The 18,287-nt window shown below is 37.9% G+C and overlaps 1 protein-coding gene across 1 annotated transcript in view; it reads left to right on the forward strand.

Moving 5' to 3' along the window:
- LOC126267514 (hemicentin-2-like) overlaps window positions 1-18,287 on the forward strand; it is a 794,065-nt gene that overhangs the window by 684,206 nt on the left and 91,572 nt on the right. The window lies entirely within an intron of this gene.

An 18,287-nucleotide genomic window follows, 5' to 3' on the forward strand; every position in this document is an offset into this window, starting at 1 on the left:
CGTCCAACTTTCAAGGTGTCACCTTGCAGCAAATTACTTTAAGTTTCATCCCATACATTAACTTTCGCTGTTATTCCCCCTTTAATTTTCACCTTGCCTGAGTGACTGCCATTGGTCATAAAGCAAACGTCCCTTCTGAATACAATTTTTTCCCGCACTTCATTCCGCATATCAGCGGCCTGAGTTTCGAAGCCTGCTACGAAACAACTTCGATCATACTGAATTATGCCGTCCGGTTTCCAATGTCGTACTCTACCATGTGCTGATAAGTAATTATCAGTAAGTCAATCACTTGCGCTGAACATTAAGCTCCGTTTCAAATCCAGCAACGTGAACAGAATTATTTCTTCATCCGTTTCGAAACTTCCGACGAGAATGCACCAATCATAACGCTTCGCTCCACGTCATTCCATTCTAGCCGACTTGTTTTTAGGGTGTTAGACCGAGTATCCGTAAGTATTTTCAGAGATGTAGTTCAAATCTTCACATGTGTGTCAATTCTTTAGGGACCGAACTGCTGAGATAATCGGTCCCTAGACTTACACACTACTTAAACTAACCTATGCCAAGAACAACTCACTCACCCATGCCCGAGGGAGAACTCGAACCTCCGTCAGGAGCGGCCGCGCAATCTGTGACATGGCGCCTCAAACCGCGCGGCCACTCCGCGCTGCGAGATATAGTTGTGAATATGCTGACAGCCAAGATGGACAGCGCAGGAATCGCTGTACAACGTAGCCCAGCGAAGCGAGGAATGAACCTCGACAACCACGTCATAAAGAACTGCAAAGCATGGTCTTCTATGCACACTAACCCATTGACAACTGGCATTTCTATTACGGAGGCAAAGGTACTGTTGCTGAAGCATTTTGGTGCACACAGGGCAAAAGATACTCTTCTACAGTCCTATAAATGTGTTATTGAAAACAGCAAACTTATTCATATCGTGAAGTCATTCATATTATGAATGCAGATGTGGATGAAGAGCCGGCCGCCATGGACGAGCGGTTCTAGGCGCTGCAGACCGGAACCGCGCTGCTGCCTCGGGCATGGATGCGTGTGTTGTCCTTAGCTTAGTTAGGTTTAAGTAGTTCTAAGTCTAGAGGACTGATGACTTCAGATGTTAAGTCCCAAAGTGCTTAGAGCCATTTGAACCATTTTGATTAATAAATGTATGAACAAAATCTGCGGAAGAGAACGAAACGATAACAGTGGTTGTGCATTAAAAAACGAACCATTAGGTTAACGCCTAAATTTGCCTAACGACTTTTCCACATTTTTAATTCAAACGTATTGTATTATTAACTTTGTTAGGTGTACTTGCCCTAAAAAGGCAACAACACATGTTTTCTCTGTTCCCTTCAATTTCAGTTTCAAAACTGATAACGTTCAAATGAACACACAAAATTCACGGCAACAATGCTTTCAGATCTTCGAATTTTTCTAGATACCTATAGAGATCAATAATGGTAATGAGATCGCCAAATTCAACTTTGTAGGAATAATGGTGTACAACTTAAACGTTTTTCTAATTTTTCGTTAAATTTTAAGATGGAGACATGGCACATATTGCAACTCACCCCGTCATATCTCGTGTCAATTCTGCAGGTGCGGTAATAATCCGACCTCTTTGCACTTGGAGATCGATAGGTAATGATAAGAAATGCATCTGGCCATTAAAGAAACCTCAAAGAAAATTATCGACGGGAGTCAAGTCTGGAGAACTTGGCGACCATGCTATCGGGTCCCGTGGACCAGTCCAACGACGTCTAACGCCTTTACCGAGAGCGTCTCGCAGTTCCTAGTTGTAGCGAGGCGATGCTCCGTCTTGCTGGAAGTACATGTGGGAACAGAAAATTTTCGACCATATCCAGGTACATAAAACCGTTTATGGTTTTCTTATGAAAAAATAATGATCAGTAAAATTAAGTTTTGCTAAAAAAATCGCTTTAGGACCATCACGAACGTGCAACGCAGTGGTTTGCCTTTTCACTGCCCCGAATCCTGCAGTGGTAGTTCTTTACCTTGCCACTCATAAAATCCTGTCGCCGAAAATAATGTGAATAATAAGTGTCTCATCTTCCTCAGTCCGGCGTAACATCTACGCACAAAGTGCCTTATGTTTCTCCTTATTTGCGTCTTTGGGAGTGTCTAACAATGTCATTCTGTATGACTTTCGGTGCAATCTAACAACGCCAGTCTGAATGGCTTTCGGTACAATCTTTTCGTAACGCTTTCTAGACAGTATATAAAACCCCAAGCTCTCAAGACGCACTATCCGTTGATTTCCTCAGATTGCGAACAAAACACACCCCTCTCACTCACTCGACGACAGCCATAGAAAGTCATGGACGATCTGAAGGTTTGCTATGACGATTGTTACAACCTGTTTGAACGAAATTCTGATGCAAGGTGTAAATTGTAGGCCTACTAGGAGGTTCGTTATAGTACTTAGTACGAAATTTACGTTGAACCTTAGTTGCTGACTTCGTTTACTCCATCCAATACACGAAACGAACACTTTCATTTATCGTGTAGTCTACCGCTTATAGCTTCAACTTTGTCTTTCCTAGTGTCGGAATTCGGTACTACATACAACAGTTGAATAAAAATTGCAGTAGTATTCAACAATTAGGGACCTGAGCCCAATGTGTAATCCATCTCAACAGAATTGCATATGTAAGTGAATTTGTAAAGACTCTTTACAATCTTCCAGTACAGTTTACAAACTGTGCATACTGAAAGTTTGACCTCAGTCTAATTAATCGCTTCATTCCAACCCCCATGATCAAGGTTGGCTGTTGATTTTATGAAAGAAAAGTCTTCAGTCTTTTCCCGTGATTTCTTTGTTTACTCTTTCCTACAGCACGACCTGTTTTCATTTTAAACTGTACTTCGTACAGAAATAGGTATTTTGTGTATATTTTTTTCCTTAAACACCTCAAGGCTTCAGTATACTAAGTCACTGAAATAATGTTAACATATTGTGTGTTGTACTCGCATATACTAAGTTAAATGTAACATATATTGTGTAATTGACCTGCACTGCCTACCACAATTAAGCGGTCACATTTTAGAAAACCCACTTAGTTTTTTGTTGCACGAACCATTAGCACGATAAATCGTAATGATGTGGAAAGAGTCATTTTACGTTTGTAACTATGGCTACATGCTGAACAGCATTTACAAATGTTTTTCTTTTTTATATACCGTTTTGAATTAGTACATCCTTTCCATCACCTTCTACACTCTAAAATAGTATAATTCTTATACAGAATGGAAGGAGTTATCAAAGAGAAACTTTTTCAGTTTAATTTCAAATTGTTATTTTTTGCGATGCTGATGTTTGAAATCTTGCTCGAAGTTGTGCCTTCAGCCTTTTTCTGTAATTGTGAAAGAAGGTGTCAAGTGGGTTAATGGTGTCCCTTGGAAACAAATTTCACTTCACTCTTGCCCAGTGCGACTGTGGACGTTTTACTTGTTCTTGTTGTTCCTGTACATAGACAGCCAGTCGCAGGCTTTATGGTTTCGGTTTGACAGGTATCCCTTTCGACACCATTTACATTTCGTGTACGGCCAGCAGGGCCTAGTTCGTACACGTAGCACCACCCGGCAGGGCGCAGTCGTAATGACCATCTGTCAGACCAGCGCCTAGGAACCAGGAACACGTTTAAAGTGTCCAAGAAAGGTGGGCGGGCATGTTCGAGGGTGTTACCGAACTGGGGTGTCTTAGAAGGGTCCTCTGCCTTTTATCCACATTTGTGTCAATGTCGCAACCTCACCACGAAACAAGGGGACTATAAACGCATAAATTCCTTGTGGTGCTTCAGATTGCGTAAAGATTTTGTCGAGTGGTTTCGAACGGTCGCTAGTGGTTCCACACTACACACTAGAGGAAAAATGGCTGTGGTGTTACACTCAAAACAGTCGTAGGGTCAGTATTGCCTCAGGTGTTCCAACATTTCTACGGAATCCTAACTGATCTTCCCCGAGGTCGGCTTCTTCTAGTTTTTCCATTCGTCTGTAAAGAATTCGCGTTATTATTTTGCCGCTGTGACTTATTAAACTGATAGTTCGGTAATTTTTACATCTGTCAACACCTGCTTTCTTTGGGATTGGAATTATTATATTCTTCTTGAAGAATGAGGGTATTTTGCCTGTCTCATACATCTTGGTCACCAGATGGTAGAGTTTTGTCAGGACTGGCTCTCCCAAGGCCGTCAGTAGTTCCAATGGAATGTTGTCTACTCCGGGGGCCTTGTTTCTATCAGGTCTTTCAGTGCTCTGTCAAACTCTACACGCAGTACGCAGTATCTTATCTCCCATTTCGTCTTCATCTACATCCTCTTCCATTTCCATAATATTGTCCTCAAGTACATCGCCCTTGTGTAGACCCTCTATATACTCTTTCCATCTTTCTGCTTTCCCTTCTTTGCTTAGAAATGGGTCTCCATCTGAGCTCTTGATGTTCATACAAGTTGTTCTCTTATTTCCAAAGGTCTCTTTAATTTTCCTGTAGTCAGTATCTATCTTACCCCTAGTGAGATAAGCCTCTACATCCTTACATTTGTCCTCTAGCCATTCCAGTTTAGCAATTTTGCACTTTCTGTCGATCTCATTTTTTAGACGCCTGTATTCCTTTTTGCCTGCTTCATTTACTGCATTTTTATACTTTCTCCTCTCGTCAATTAAATTCAATATTTCTTCTATTACCGAAGGATTTCTACTAGCCCTCGTCTTTTTACCTACTTGATCCTCTGCTGCCTTCACTACTTCATCCCTCAAAGCTACCCATTCTTCTTCTACTGTATTTCTTTCCCACATTCCTGTCAATTGCTCCCTTATGCTCTCCCTGAAACTCTGTACAACCTCTGGTTCTTTTAGTTTATCCATGTCCCATCTCCTTAAATTCCCACCTTTTTGCAGTTTCTTCAGTTTTAATCTACAGGTCATAACCAATAGGTTGTGGTCAGAGTCCACATCTGCCCCTGGAAATGTCTTACAATTTAAAACCTGGTTCATAAATCTCTGTCTTACCATTATATAATCTATCTGATACCTTTTAGTATCTCCAGGCTTCTTCCGTGTATACAGCCTTCTTTTATGATTCTTGAACCAAGTGTTATCTATGAGTAACTTGTGCACTGTGCAAAATTCCACGAGGCGGCGTACTCTTTCATTTCTTTGCCCCAGTCCATATTCACCTACTACGTTTCCTTCTCTCCCGTTTCCTACTACCGAATTGCAGTCACCCATGACTATTAAATTTTCATCTCCCTTCACTATGTGAATAATTTCTTTTATTTGATCATACATTTCTTCAATTTCTTCGTCATCTGCAGAGCTAGTTGGCATATAGACTTGTACTACTGTAGTAGGTGTGGGCTTCGTATCTATCTTGTCCACAATAATGCGTTCACTATGCTGTTTGTAGTAGCTTACCCGCATTCCTATTTTCCTATTCATTATTAAACCTACTCCTGCATTAACCCTATTTGATTTTGTATTTATAACCCTGTATTCACCTGACCAGAAGTCTTCTTCCTCCTGCCACCGAACTTCACTAATTCCCACTATATCTAACTTTAACCTATCCATTTCCCTTTTTAAATTTTCTAACCTACCTGCCCGATTAAGGGATCTGACATTCCACGCTCCTCATAACGACATCCTCTTGAGTAGTCCCCGCCCGGAGATCCGAATGGGGGACTATTTTACCGGCGGAATATTTTACCCAAGAGGACGCTATCATCATTTGATCATGCCGTAAAGCTGCATGCCCTCGGGAAAAATTACGGCCGTAGTTTCCCCATGCTTTCAGCCGTTCGCAGTGCCAGCACAGCAAGGCCGTTTTGGTTATTGTTACAAGGCCAGATCAGTCAATCATCCAGACTGTTGCCCCTGCAACTACTGAAACGGTTGCTGCCCTTCTTCAGGAACCACACGTTTGTCTGGCCTCTCAACAGATACCCCTCCGTTGTGGTTACACCTACGGTACGGCTATCTGTATCGCTGAGGCACGCAAGCTTCCCCACCAACGGCAAGGTCCATGGTTCATGGGGCGACGTTTATTCATAGTGACAATTAAATTTCTGAACTGGAAACCGATCACTTTTGCTACCGCTGGCCGTTGTGACCGAGCAGTTCTAGGTGCTTCAGTCTCGAACAACGTGACCGCTACGGTCGCAGGTTCGAATCCTGCCTCGGGCATGAATGTGTGTGATATCCTTAGGTTAGTTAGGTTTAAGCAGTTCTAAGTTCTAGGGGACTGATGACCTCAGATGTTAAGTCCCATAGTGCTCAGAGCCATTTGAACCACTTTTGTTAGCAATCGCTTCATTATTATCTATAAAATGAAGCATTGCTTTTACTGGTATGACACTTTTTAAAAGGGGCACCTTCAGAAAACATCTTCGGACCAATAACATCTCTATTTGCGCAATGTGTGGTCTCCAGATAAAGTTAAGATACTAATAAAAACTTTCAGTTCCTTTGCAGAGGCAGAATACTGTGGTATGTTTTCCACTGTTTTGCATACTTTTTTTTTTCTTCCATACTGCTATGAAGCAACTCAGAAGTAAGCGACTCCTCAAAAACGTCCAGTGGTGTACAATCCTGCAGAGAGTCCACAATATACTCACGGTTAGTTTATTCGAGACTATCTACATTGCCGTTACTGTAACTAGAATTTGTCTTAGACGCTATTGCAGCCGTTTCTCTCTTTTTATTTTTGGAAGAACTATTCTGCGGTTCTGACTAGACTTCATTTTCTTTGGAATTAGATGAAGACCCTGAAATACGACCTGAGGTGTTCTCTGTAAAGTTGATTTCTATTGTCCCTGGTATATCCTGCACTATAGGACGCCCTGTTCCATCATCGTCTCAACTCTCCTCATCTGTCAGTTCCTCGACATTAGGTGGTAATGCAATCATATCTGCCTCTCTCTCATCAGAAAACAAGTATTCTTCAGCCTCCTAGGAAGATTTGAAAGTTCTCTGCCAATATGTGTTAGAATTTCTGGAAGGAAAGGAAATTGGACGTAGGTACTCTAACACCCCAGAGTCCAGTTGAGAGCACAAAACGGTTAAGTTTTAAAACTAGCGTTGCGACCTGCAAATATCTTATGGTAAGGGCAAATGATCAGAAATTTTTGTTGCTGTATACTGCACGTATTTCTGAGACAATGATAGCTTTAGTAATGGGTAATGAAAGTCTTTTTCCTTCTATCGCTGTAGATATGGGCAACACCGTTCGTGATGTATTATTTATGACGAAACTTTTTAGCGAATATATGTATTTTGACGGCACAGTAATATGTTTAACTCGCAAAACATAACTTCTGTGGGTGAACAGCACTTATAACTCTTAGTGTCCACGTTATGTTAACCACTACTATGTTTCTAAGTGATAGATCACTCCAGAAATGTATTGAATAGCACATTATGGAGTGGAAATACAGAAAATATGATAGGAGGTTAATTCGTTTGTTTCCAAGATTAGCAACTGTATGAAGAGCAAAAGTAGCCGAAATTAATTGTTTGAGGAGCTCAATAATATGAGGTTAATTCGCTTTTTTCCAAGATTAGCAATTAATCAAATAACCAAAGTAGCCAAACCTAGTTGCTTGAGAAGAGCAGTAATATATATCTTCTAATTCAAGTTTTCATCTATATGTACGCCTAAAACTTTGGAACATTCTACCCCATTTACTGACTTCAACTCAAATGTTACAGCAGTTATAGGCATGACCATTTGTTGCACAGAATTGAATGTTTAAAAAAAATAGGGAGAGTCCATCTTCTAAGGACCACTTGATATTTCTCTTGAAAATATTATTTACAATATCTCCCATTGGTTTCTCTCTGATGGGATTTACTATAACACTAGGACCATCTGCGAAAATTATCAATGCTACTTGTTCAGTATTTAGTAGAATGTCATTTAAATGTAGTGAATTGTATCGACCCAAAATTGAGCGCAGATTCTTATAATTCTTACATACTCAGCACAACTTTTGCACCTTTTTTAAGTATAACTTAAAACAATTGTGCATAAACCCATCAGTTCCATAAAACCAGAGTTTCTTAAGAGGGTAACATGATCTAAAAAATCAAACATCTTGAAAAGGTCACCAAAAATACCAGCTGGTGACAGTTTGTCATTTAAGGCTTGTACTATTGTGTAAATGAATGAAAAAGTAGCATTCTTGATCGAGCAACGTTGTTTCAAATCCAAAATGTAATATGCTATGTACATTGTTTCTGGTTAAGTTTGTGACTAATCTTGAGTACATTATTTCTCGAAATTTTTTAAATAAGGTATAAATAAGGAAGCAGGAAGATAACTCATTCAGTCTGCCATGTCATCTCTTTTTATTCTGAGACTGAACAAGTCCTTATTTTAATCTGTTTGGAGAAATTTCTTTGCCAGCGATGCATGAAATATATCTGTAAGGGCCCTACTTATTAAGTTGAAACCCTCTTCTGAATTCTATCTGAAATTCCAACAACACCATATTTTCTACTGTTATTTAGAACTTTTAGAATACTAATAATTTCTTTGAAGGATGTTGGAACTATTTCCACTTTCTTAAAGTTTCATGGAAATAAGTTTTTAATATATTTTTTTGCTTCTTTAACTGAACCATTTAATCCTATTTTTGCTGTTACATTTACAAGGTGATTGTTAAAAGTACTTGGAATACTCTGAATTATCAGTATCAACATTGTCTCTTCAGTTTAAAATTTATGGTATCTTGTACACTGACAGCCTGTCCTGTCTCCCATTTGACAATATACTATATAGTTTTAATCTATCTTCTACATTTTTCTCTATGTTCGCTTGGGCATAATTGTGAAGATTTTAATGTATTTCCTTAAACTACTACAGTATTTTTTTGTAGTGTGCATGAAATGTCGTATCTTGCCTTACTTGCCTTATATAAATTTCCCTCTTCCTGTTATGTAAGATTTTAATTGCCTTAGTTACCCATGCCACTTGTCTTTTTAGTGAATCCTCATCTTTCTCGAAAGCAGACTTCAAGTACTGATACAAATTTACTATGCAAAAAAATTGCTTTTACACTGGCATCTCGATGTGTATCTGATCGAATAGCACATCTTTTAACTTATTCTTAATACATTTGATTCTATTCTTATTAATAAGGGTCACTGCTTTATCAACACTATGATGAGTGTAAGGCCATATTGTTTATTGCATTAATTGTGCATCAGGATCAGATAGTCCATCAACAATTGGCTACACATTAATTGCTTCAGCCTAGGCGCTGTGTATAAAAATGTTATCAGTGGATGTCCTATTATCTTGCTGCTCATGAGTTGGAAAAGAAACTACTGAAACTAGACTGAAACGTCCAAGTAAAGACTGTAGTTAATTTTTGCTGCTTTTGTGTTCCAGGAAAGCTACATTGAAAAATACACAAACTATTGTTTCTTCTTGTCTGACAGGTAGCTCAATTATGCATTTAGAATTCTCAGAAATAGCGAAGTGTTCTTCAGTATCTGATCACAAGCATATGCTTCTAGGTTGTGATCAACACAAAACACATTTGGCAATATTTTTGACTTTATGTCCTATTTTCACATACGTTGGAACTCCTCGTTTTTCCAAGTTAACTCTGCACAAGTATTATGCCAATCTATAACACTTGATACAGAAATTCTCCATCCCTTTGGTTATATGTTTTTCAGTGAGGCACAGAATATGTCACTTCAGGATTATCCACATCGTCTAGATGCTTAAAAATCCTGTCTATCTAGTTTTTCCACTCTCAGATGTTTTGATGAAACAAATTGGTTTGATCTTTCTGGAAAGTGTTAAATTTCTTATGTCCTGTTTGGCTGTAGTTTCTTTCAACCTGACTCCAACCTAAACAAATGTCGCCACCTTAACTCGAGTAACCACAAGTATTGAGCCTTGCGTGCTTTTGGCTCTCCTTTCACTTTATAGAAGATGCTCAGATAATCTTTCATTTCCCCTCCTATTCGGTGGTTATTTAGGCTTTAAGCGTGGATCCACAATAGTAAAGACTAAGCTAGAGTTCCACCGTATGAAATTCGATTCGTTTGACCATTTGCAGGGGTTCCAAAAAGCGACATGAAGAGAAATCAAGACATGCGGCAGAGACTCAACACTTATAACTTAAATGATAGATCTTAGAGTTCAGTTGCAATGGGAGATATCACACAGAATGGATGAGGGATGAAAATACGTCAAGGACAGTGCACTGAAATAAGTGTATTCTGCATCTATCTACTGCTTATTCTTCCTCAGTGATGTGTAGGTTTCTAATCTTTTTATTACCACTCTCCAAACAAACCATTCCATGAAATATTTCGTTATTATATTGAAATCTTTCTACAGTGCAGTATATCCTTCATGGATGATAAATTGCTATTGATTATTTGGGTTCAAATAGGCAAGCAGTCTCTTTGTTAAATGTTTGATACCATTTATTCTCTTTACCTTTAGCTAGTTTTCAAACCACTGTAGTCTCATCTCAGATCATATACTTTAGAAAAGAAAAGGGTTTTACAGTATGGGTACTTAACACTGCATTTCTCTTAGTATCCATGACTGATCTGTCCCGATAACGTATATTTGAAAATTTATGTACACACCTGCATGGTAATTAGCTGCATTTGGTTATGTATTTATGCACAATACCTAAACACTGAAGTTCAAACAATATTAATCTGATAGATATTAAACTTTACCACATCATTAACTTTGGCGTTAGGTGCTTTGTATTACAGAACATATATTTACAAGCATAGATTATTGATTTAAATGAATATTGTTAGCTGCATTATGATTTATACACTATAAATATACGTGAAATATGGATAAACAATACACTGAAGATAAACAAAGTGAAGTATTTACCGCGTATTTAAAAAGTAAATAAGCTACTACCATATATGACAGAGTTTTTGTTCATGTGGTCATTGTATATTATACATAATCATGGACAAAACAAAGAACTGGTATCAAAAATTGAGGACAGCGACTATTCGCATATTAATATCCACATAAATCATCAATATTTCCACCTGTTATCGGACTACAGTTTTTACAAAAACACTATTCAACATTGTAAGAGGAATGGATAATCTTGTAAAAGGACAGGGGGCACAGGAAGGTACCATGTGGACTATATCACTGTGAAACAGAGGTACGAAAAATTGGAAACTGATTTCTAATGCATGGGCAGTTGTAGTGATGAAGAATAGCTAGGAGCTTGAGAAAATCGTAGGGTCCTATTAGCCTACAAGATACTGATATAAAACGAAATGTGGTGGAATGATGCTGTGCATTCGAAGATCTCAGAGGCTGTATATACTGTGATAGTGAGTACGCAGTATCTAGTTCATTCACGTTTGAATGGACATATGTAAAAAGGGTAAACCCAGATTTTGAACACACAAATATCCCATATAAAAAGATAACTGCTAAGAAAGTACATGAAACAGAGGGTATACTTACATTGTTTACAAACTAAGGGCATACATACGTGCTCATTAAAAGATAGGGATTCAGGAATGGAAACTAGGTAGGAAATAAATCCGTAGGTAGTACACGGGAACCACAGGGAAACTGTGGTGAAATCGAAAAAGACGCTATTGTCGGAAGGAAAGATGATACATATGGCAAGTCAAAATAACAAGGAAACGAAATGCATCAGCATTGAGATACGCAAGACATTCCGCTATTAAGCACAGGAGGAAGACAGGTGGAGTACATTGATGGCCTCTGAGTGGCAAGGTAACTGTTGCTGTAACGAGGCAGAAGGAGAAATGTCTGTAGATTTGAGGGACATGTGGAATTCCAAATTAGAGTCGGAGTCTGAGAGGAGCCTGGGAAGACGGGAGATCAGACACGTCAACAATTCTTACAAATTTCTGAAGTCGTTGAGGATGAGGCCATAGTAAGAGTATTCAAATTAATGTGGAGGATTCAGACCTAAAAATTCGAAAGTATTGCATTGTTATCTCCACGGTTCATGTCTCCAACTCGCTAACAAAAATTACGTACAGAAGAAGCAAGTAAAATATTCATCGGCTGTTAATTGATTCTCAGTTTTTGTCTACCAAAGGAAAAGGGCTGAGTAAGGCAAATTGGTAATGGAAGTACAAGTTTAAAAATTCACTTCCATTGGATTTTTATAATTAGAATATGTTGTCAACGAAACACAAAAGTGCAAGATATGAAGATATGAGAAATGTATAGAAACATGGGTATACACTGTAGAGAGAGATGTGTAATACACACACAACAAATGCACGGGAACCAAGGAGGAACAGTAAGACTGGAAGAGAAAGAGAGAAGTAGTCGCACTCGAAAGGCTGCACTTCAGAGATTTATCCTTCCTTCTCTATCGTTCATTCTGCATATTGAAGAAACACGATGAAGAAAGCAAAAGAAAGATCCATTGAACGTACTGAAATTCATACATTCCGAGTTAAAGGATAGTAATGATAAGAAACCCTGTTAACATTGCTATCCTTAGTGAAAATAAGGAAAACTTACAGGAACTATTGAATAGAATGAACAGCCTACTGAGCGTTGAATATAGACTTCGAGTAAATCAAAGTAAGATGAAAGTAATAAATAGTAACAGAAATTTGACCAGTGACAAGCTTACCAGTAAGATTGTTTTGCAATCTTCGAAGCAAAATAACACATGCCAGGCGAAGCAAGAACGACATATGATATGAAGCACCACAGGAAAGTAGAGCAGGCTGTGCCAAAAGAGGTGTACTTGTATCAAATACAAGACTTAAGTATATTAGATAGATATGTGAGAATTAACATCTGGAATACATCACACTACGGAAGTAAGGCATGGGTATGGGAAAACAAGACAGAACGAGAACTTTATTGAGATGTGGGGCAACAAAAAGATGAAAATGAGACGAAATGATGAGATACTCTGTTCCCATAGCACCGGCGAGGAAAAAATTACGTGGAAATTAATTAGTAAAAGTAGGATCATTATTATACTCCATGAATTAAGACATCAGACATTAGGGACCTGTACAGAGAAAAAAAACTGTAGATAAGACAGAGGTTGGCAATATACTAACAAAAAATCTGAGATGCTGGTGTGTGTGTTACTCTGAGGTGAAAAGGTTGGTGTAGTGTAGCAGGATCGAATACAAAAATGTAATCAATTATTAAAATGAAATTCTATTCATTTATATAGATAATGGTAAACATCTACAATTAAAAGTTGTTGTATTGGATATGGTGATATCTGTGGATACAGTTCTACAAAACTTTGTGGCAGATTAAAACTGTGTGCAGGATTAAACCGGCTTCCTAAAGAGTATTTTTTTATTCAGAACTGTTCTCAGTTGTTATAAGTTTTGCTAATCAGTTATGACAGCACCCTTTATCGCTTATATGGTTTAAAAGGCAATAACTAATGAACTGTTCGTCGGAATCTGTGTAGAATTTCCGTCGCCGTGCAGTTATTTGGACTTGATTCCTTTGTTGCAGAATTCTTCTTCTGTAAGGATCTTTCTGGAAACAACTCGAAGTAATTTGTGATACGCATTTTTCTGTTCTGTAATTACTTATTGTTCCACTTGATGGAGGTACACACTTTTAACAATGACTTCAGAACAGAACGCATAAATGCGATTACACGTAATACGAGGCAACATTTCCCCCCCTCTTTTTACCGCCCAGCTAACTAACAACTCACAATAGACAGTCTGTGAAGTCTGCCTGGACTCAATAACCACAACAAGAAGAGGTAAACTGAGATGTCTACCAATGTTACGCAAAGGCTACGCGTAACTCGTTCTTAATCCGCCACAGAACGGCTTTCTCTAGCGTCCTCACGCTCAAGTTGAGTGCATCTACACAGTATTTCAGATTATTTACTTTAGTTACATTTCATTGAGAAAATAAAAGTAATTAAAGGAAGAATTGCATGGATAATTTGTTCTTCAGGTTGAGATAACTATTTCTTGTTATTGCAACTGAAAGTCCCACTTCAACAGGAGAGAAAATTATTGGGGGCCGCATCAAGCCAATCAGAATATTGACGCAGCAAAAACAAAAAAAGAAATAAATCGTCAGTGGTGATAAATTGGGACCTTTTTTTTTACTTCTTGATCTCTTTCTCTCACTAAGGCTTTTTTGCTGTTTTACAGTTGTAAATGATTTTCCTGTCCGAGTAGTCTACCTTCCTTTTGAGGTTGTGAACCGCATTTCCTGTTTCTGCAGACTGAATTAGAAAATATTGGTCTCACTCTGCTACTTTCTTCTGCTTTTTGGTATTTGTTATACAAGAGACAGTGCAATGAAATTTAGACACTTGGAAAAAAGTAAGTAAACCATTTATTGTTTAAAAGGCGGATGCCATAGCTATTAATAAATTTATCGCACTGTGAGACAAACAGTCAGTCCCATCATGGAAAAATGTTAGCGGTTGACAAATGTTGTGGGCGGCCTGAATAAAATCATTGCTCTGTAGGTAATCTCTAACGTTTTTCCATGACTCTCTAGCCTCACATGGGGGGAGGGGCGTTAATGTAATAGCAGTTGTGGCGATTAATTTTGAATACAAAACAGTTTACTTGCTTTTTTCTTTTGTTGCGTTTTCTTTTGAGTGACCATTATACACTATTCTCGTAAATGTCTTAGAAACTATGCTTATCAGTTTAAGCGTTCTGTAGTCTTTGCATCTCTTTACACCTCTCTTTCTAGCGTTTAGTATTAATATAATCTACCCAATGTTCTTTGGTAGTTTTTTAGGTATTTGGACGCTGTTTACTGTTCTGTGTACGAATGTTTTTCGCCTCATTGTGCAATGATTGTAATTTCATTCCTGTAATTATATCTACACCTGATTTTTCAGTTGTTTGAGGGCCATATGAAAATCCCTCTTGATGAAGATGTTAGTAATATATTTTCTGCGGCTGTACTTTCACGTTTGTGAATTCAGTTGTGGGTTGGTATTACATGTGGTTCTTCTGTGCATTATGTAATATGAGAGAAGGTAGATGTTCTTCAGTCGTAGATTTTTCGTCTTTGCTCATTATTATATGACCGTTGTCCTCAAAACGTTGATGGTCTTCTAATAAAGCGCTATAAATACTGCTACTGACTACATATTTATTTATTCATTGGCACTAGTTTTCGATCCAGCCCTCCTTGACGTTCGTAACCTTTCGCCACTCATAATTCTTTAAATCTCTTATATTTGTCTAGGTTATGGTTAACTACTCTGCATTCTGGCATTAAATTAATTCAGTCCTGCTGTGCGTGGTATTTATATAACTTTATCATGCTTACAAAACCCGTCGTCAAAAGTTTGAACACTTTTTATTCAAACTTACTCCTGTACAAATATCGCTTGAGGCGTCCCCAAATATTTTATGTACTACAATTTCAATATTTGTTTCTGCTTTGAACATCTTAATGGTTGTGGTATATCAGTTATTGTAGGTCTCATGCTTACAAAACCTGTCGTCAAAAGTTTGAACACTTTTTATTCAAACTTACTCCTGTACAAATATCGCTTGAGGCGTCCCCAAATATTTTATGTACTACAATTTCAATATTTGTTTCTGCTTTGAACATCTTGATGGTTGTGGTATATAAGTTATTGTAGGTCTCATGCTTACAAAACCCGTCGTCAAAAGTTTGAACACTTTTTATTCTAACTTACTCCTGTACAAATATCGCTTGAGGAGTCACCAAATATTTTATGTACTACAATTTCAATATTTGTTTCTGCTTTGAACATCTTGATGGTTGTGGTATATCAGTTATTGTAGGTCTCCATAAAGTTGGGTATCTTTTTCTTCTCCTTTTCTTAATCTGAGTTCTTATTAATATGAAATTACGATCACAGGTTCGCAGGGTAGCTCTAGCTTAAGTGGTTCCCATTTCGTTCTCTGACCTCATGTAATCTGTTTGATACCTGTCTTCTCATTTTTTCTATCATTCTTCAACACAGTCTATGTGTATCTACTCTTTCACGTAATAAAAGTGTCGTTGCTTTTATTCCGGGAGCCCTGGACACACACTGTATTCCATATGATGCTTCCACTATAATTATATTCAGCTTTCTCAGTAATATCTATCTTGTTGATAGTAGTTTATAAATTTACGTAGAATTAGACTGCAATATAAAACGGCGAATAAAAGAGAGTTACACACGTATAAAGTTACAAACACATCTTTGCTCTGAAACGAATAACCGAATAAACTTCTTAAAGCATCAGAGAAATTTCAGGTCATGTGGCGTACGCAAGGTTACTTCACCTCTAAATAATTGATACTTAATGGAATTATGTATTTGGTTGTGTGCATATTACAAATGGCTTTTCGTGGGGAGGTGGAGATTATCAGTCTCTTGACTAATTTGATGCGGTCCTACATGAATTCTGCTCTCATATGTACCGCTTTATCTCAGACTAGCACTTGCAATCACTGTACTCAATTATTTGTAGGATACATTCCAACCTGTGTTCTCCCCTACACAGTGGAAATAATGCCCTGATATTGTAACACGTGTCCAACCTTCTTGTCAGCATTTTCCAAGTATTTATATCCAAGCCGCTTTTGAGAAAAACATCGTCAGCTCTTATCTTATCAGTCAATTTAGTTTTCAACAGCCTTTCACAGAACCACATCTCGAATGCTTAGATTCTCTTCTATTATTGTTTTGCAACAGCGCGTGATTTACTTCTACATAATGCTGTGCTCCCAGCAAACATTTCCAGAAAGTTCTTCCACTTTATATCTACTTCATACCTAAGTGACTTATAAGACAGCACTTTTATTTTTGCTAACATTTGTGTATTCCTCCTTTCTACCGTCAATTGATGCATTAGTTCTGTAATACATATTTTCTTCACAATTACGTTCCTTCTAGCCATCCTTGTCTAACGTCTATTGCGGACCTTTCTAGAGATTTCCATTAGCTAAACTGCCTAGTGCTATATTAAATATTTAAATATCTTTTCGATTTGTTTCTACAGTACTAAGTGAAAAATTAAATCATTTTGAGAATTCCTGCTAAACACACGGGGCAGGACAGGTTATTTAAATTGTGGAAAGGGGCCAAAATAAACGGCTGTCAGTTACACTCGAACAAGCAACTTTACTTATTTGACCAAACTTTATAAGAGCCAAGAAAACCAGATGAATACGCCATACAATTTCATGCCTTAAGGGCAAGACCACTTTAATATAAAATCTGCTGAATGCCAATAACTTAAGACTCAAACCGAAATCAGAATTTTTTTAAAGGCAAAAGGCCTTATCTTAAAAGAGTTCTTTAATTAGGCTGAAGGCCCAAGCAATCAGCCACCTTAAGAGCTAAACAACTTTAATTTAAAAATCGGATGAAGACCCATCACTTAAGACTCAAACCAAAATAAGTTTTTAAAAGGTCAAAGGCCTTACCTTGATACATATCTTTAATTAGGCTGAGGGCCCAAACAATCTGACACCTTAAGAGCAAAACAACTTTAATTCAAAATCGGCTGAAGGTCCATCACTTAAGACTCCACAAAATTAAATTTTTACAAAGGCGCAAGGCCTTACTAAAAACAGTTCTTTAAATTAGGCTGAAGGCCCAAAAAATCTTACGCCTTAAGGGCAAAACAACCTTAATTTAAAAATCGGCTAGAAGACATACAAATACAAACAACAAGAACAAATTACAATGTCATCGCCAAACCTCAAAGTTTTTATTTCTTCTCCATGGATTTTAATACCTACTCCGAAATTTTCTTTTTTTTCCTTTATTGCTTGCTCAATATACAGATTGAATAACATCGGGGATAGGCTACAACCCTGTATCACTCCCTTCCCAACCACTGCCTTCCTTTCATACCCCTCGACTCTTATAACTGCCATCTGCTTTCTGCACAATTTGTAAATAGACTTTCGCTCCCTGTATTTTACCCCTGCCACCTTCAGAATTTGAAAGAGTGTATTCCATTTAACATTGTCAAAAGCTTACTCTACGTCTACAAATGCTAGAAACGTAGGTTTGCCTTTCCTTCATTTTTCTTCTGTGTAGGGTCAGTATTCCCTCACGTGTTCCAACATTTGTACGGAATCCAAACTGATCGGCTTCCATCAGTTTTCCATTCGTCTGTAAAGAATTCGTGTTGGTATTAAAAGCAAGTTCCCGGATTCGAATCCACATTCGGCAGATAGTTCTAATGTCCCTGCAAGTTTCAAGTCTTCCGAACCTCCTTGATTGTTGTTAAGCTGACTGATTGCCCTCTTGCCC

The sequence above is a fragment of the Schistocerca gregaria genome, chromosome 4, assembly GCF_023897955.1.
Source record: "Schistocerca gregaria isolate iqSchGreg1 chromosome 4, iqSchGreg1.2, whole genome shotgun sequence".
In the NCBI taxonomy this organism is placed as follows: Eukaryota; Metazoa; Arthropoda; class Insecta; order Orthoptera; family Acrididae; genus Schistocerca; species Schistocerca gregaria.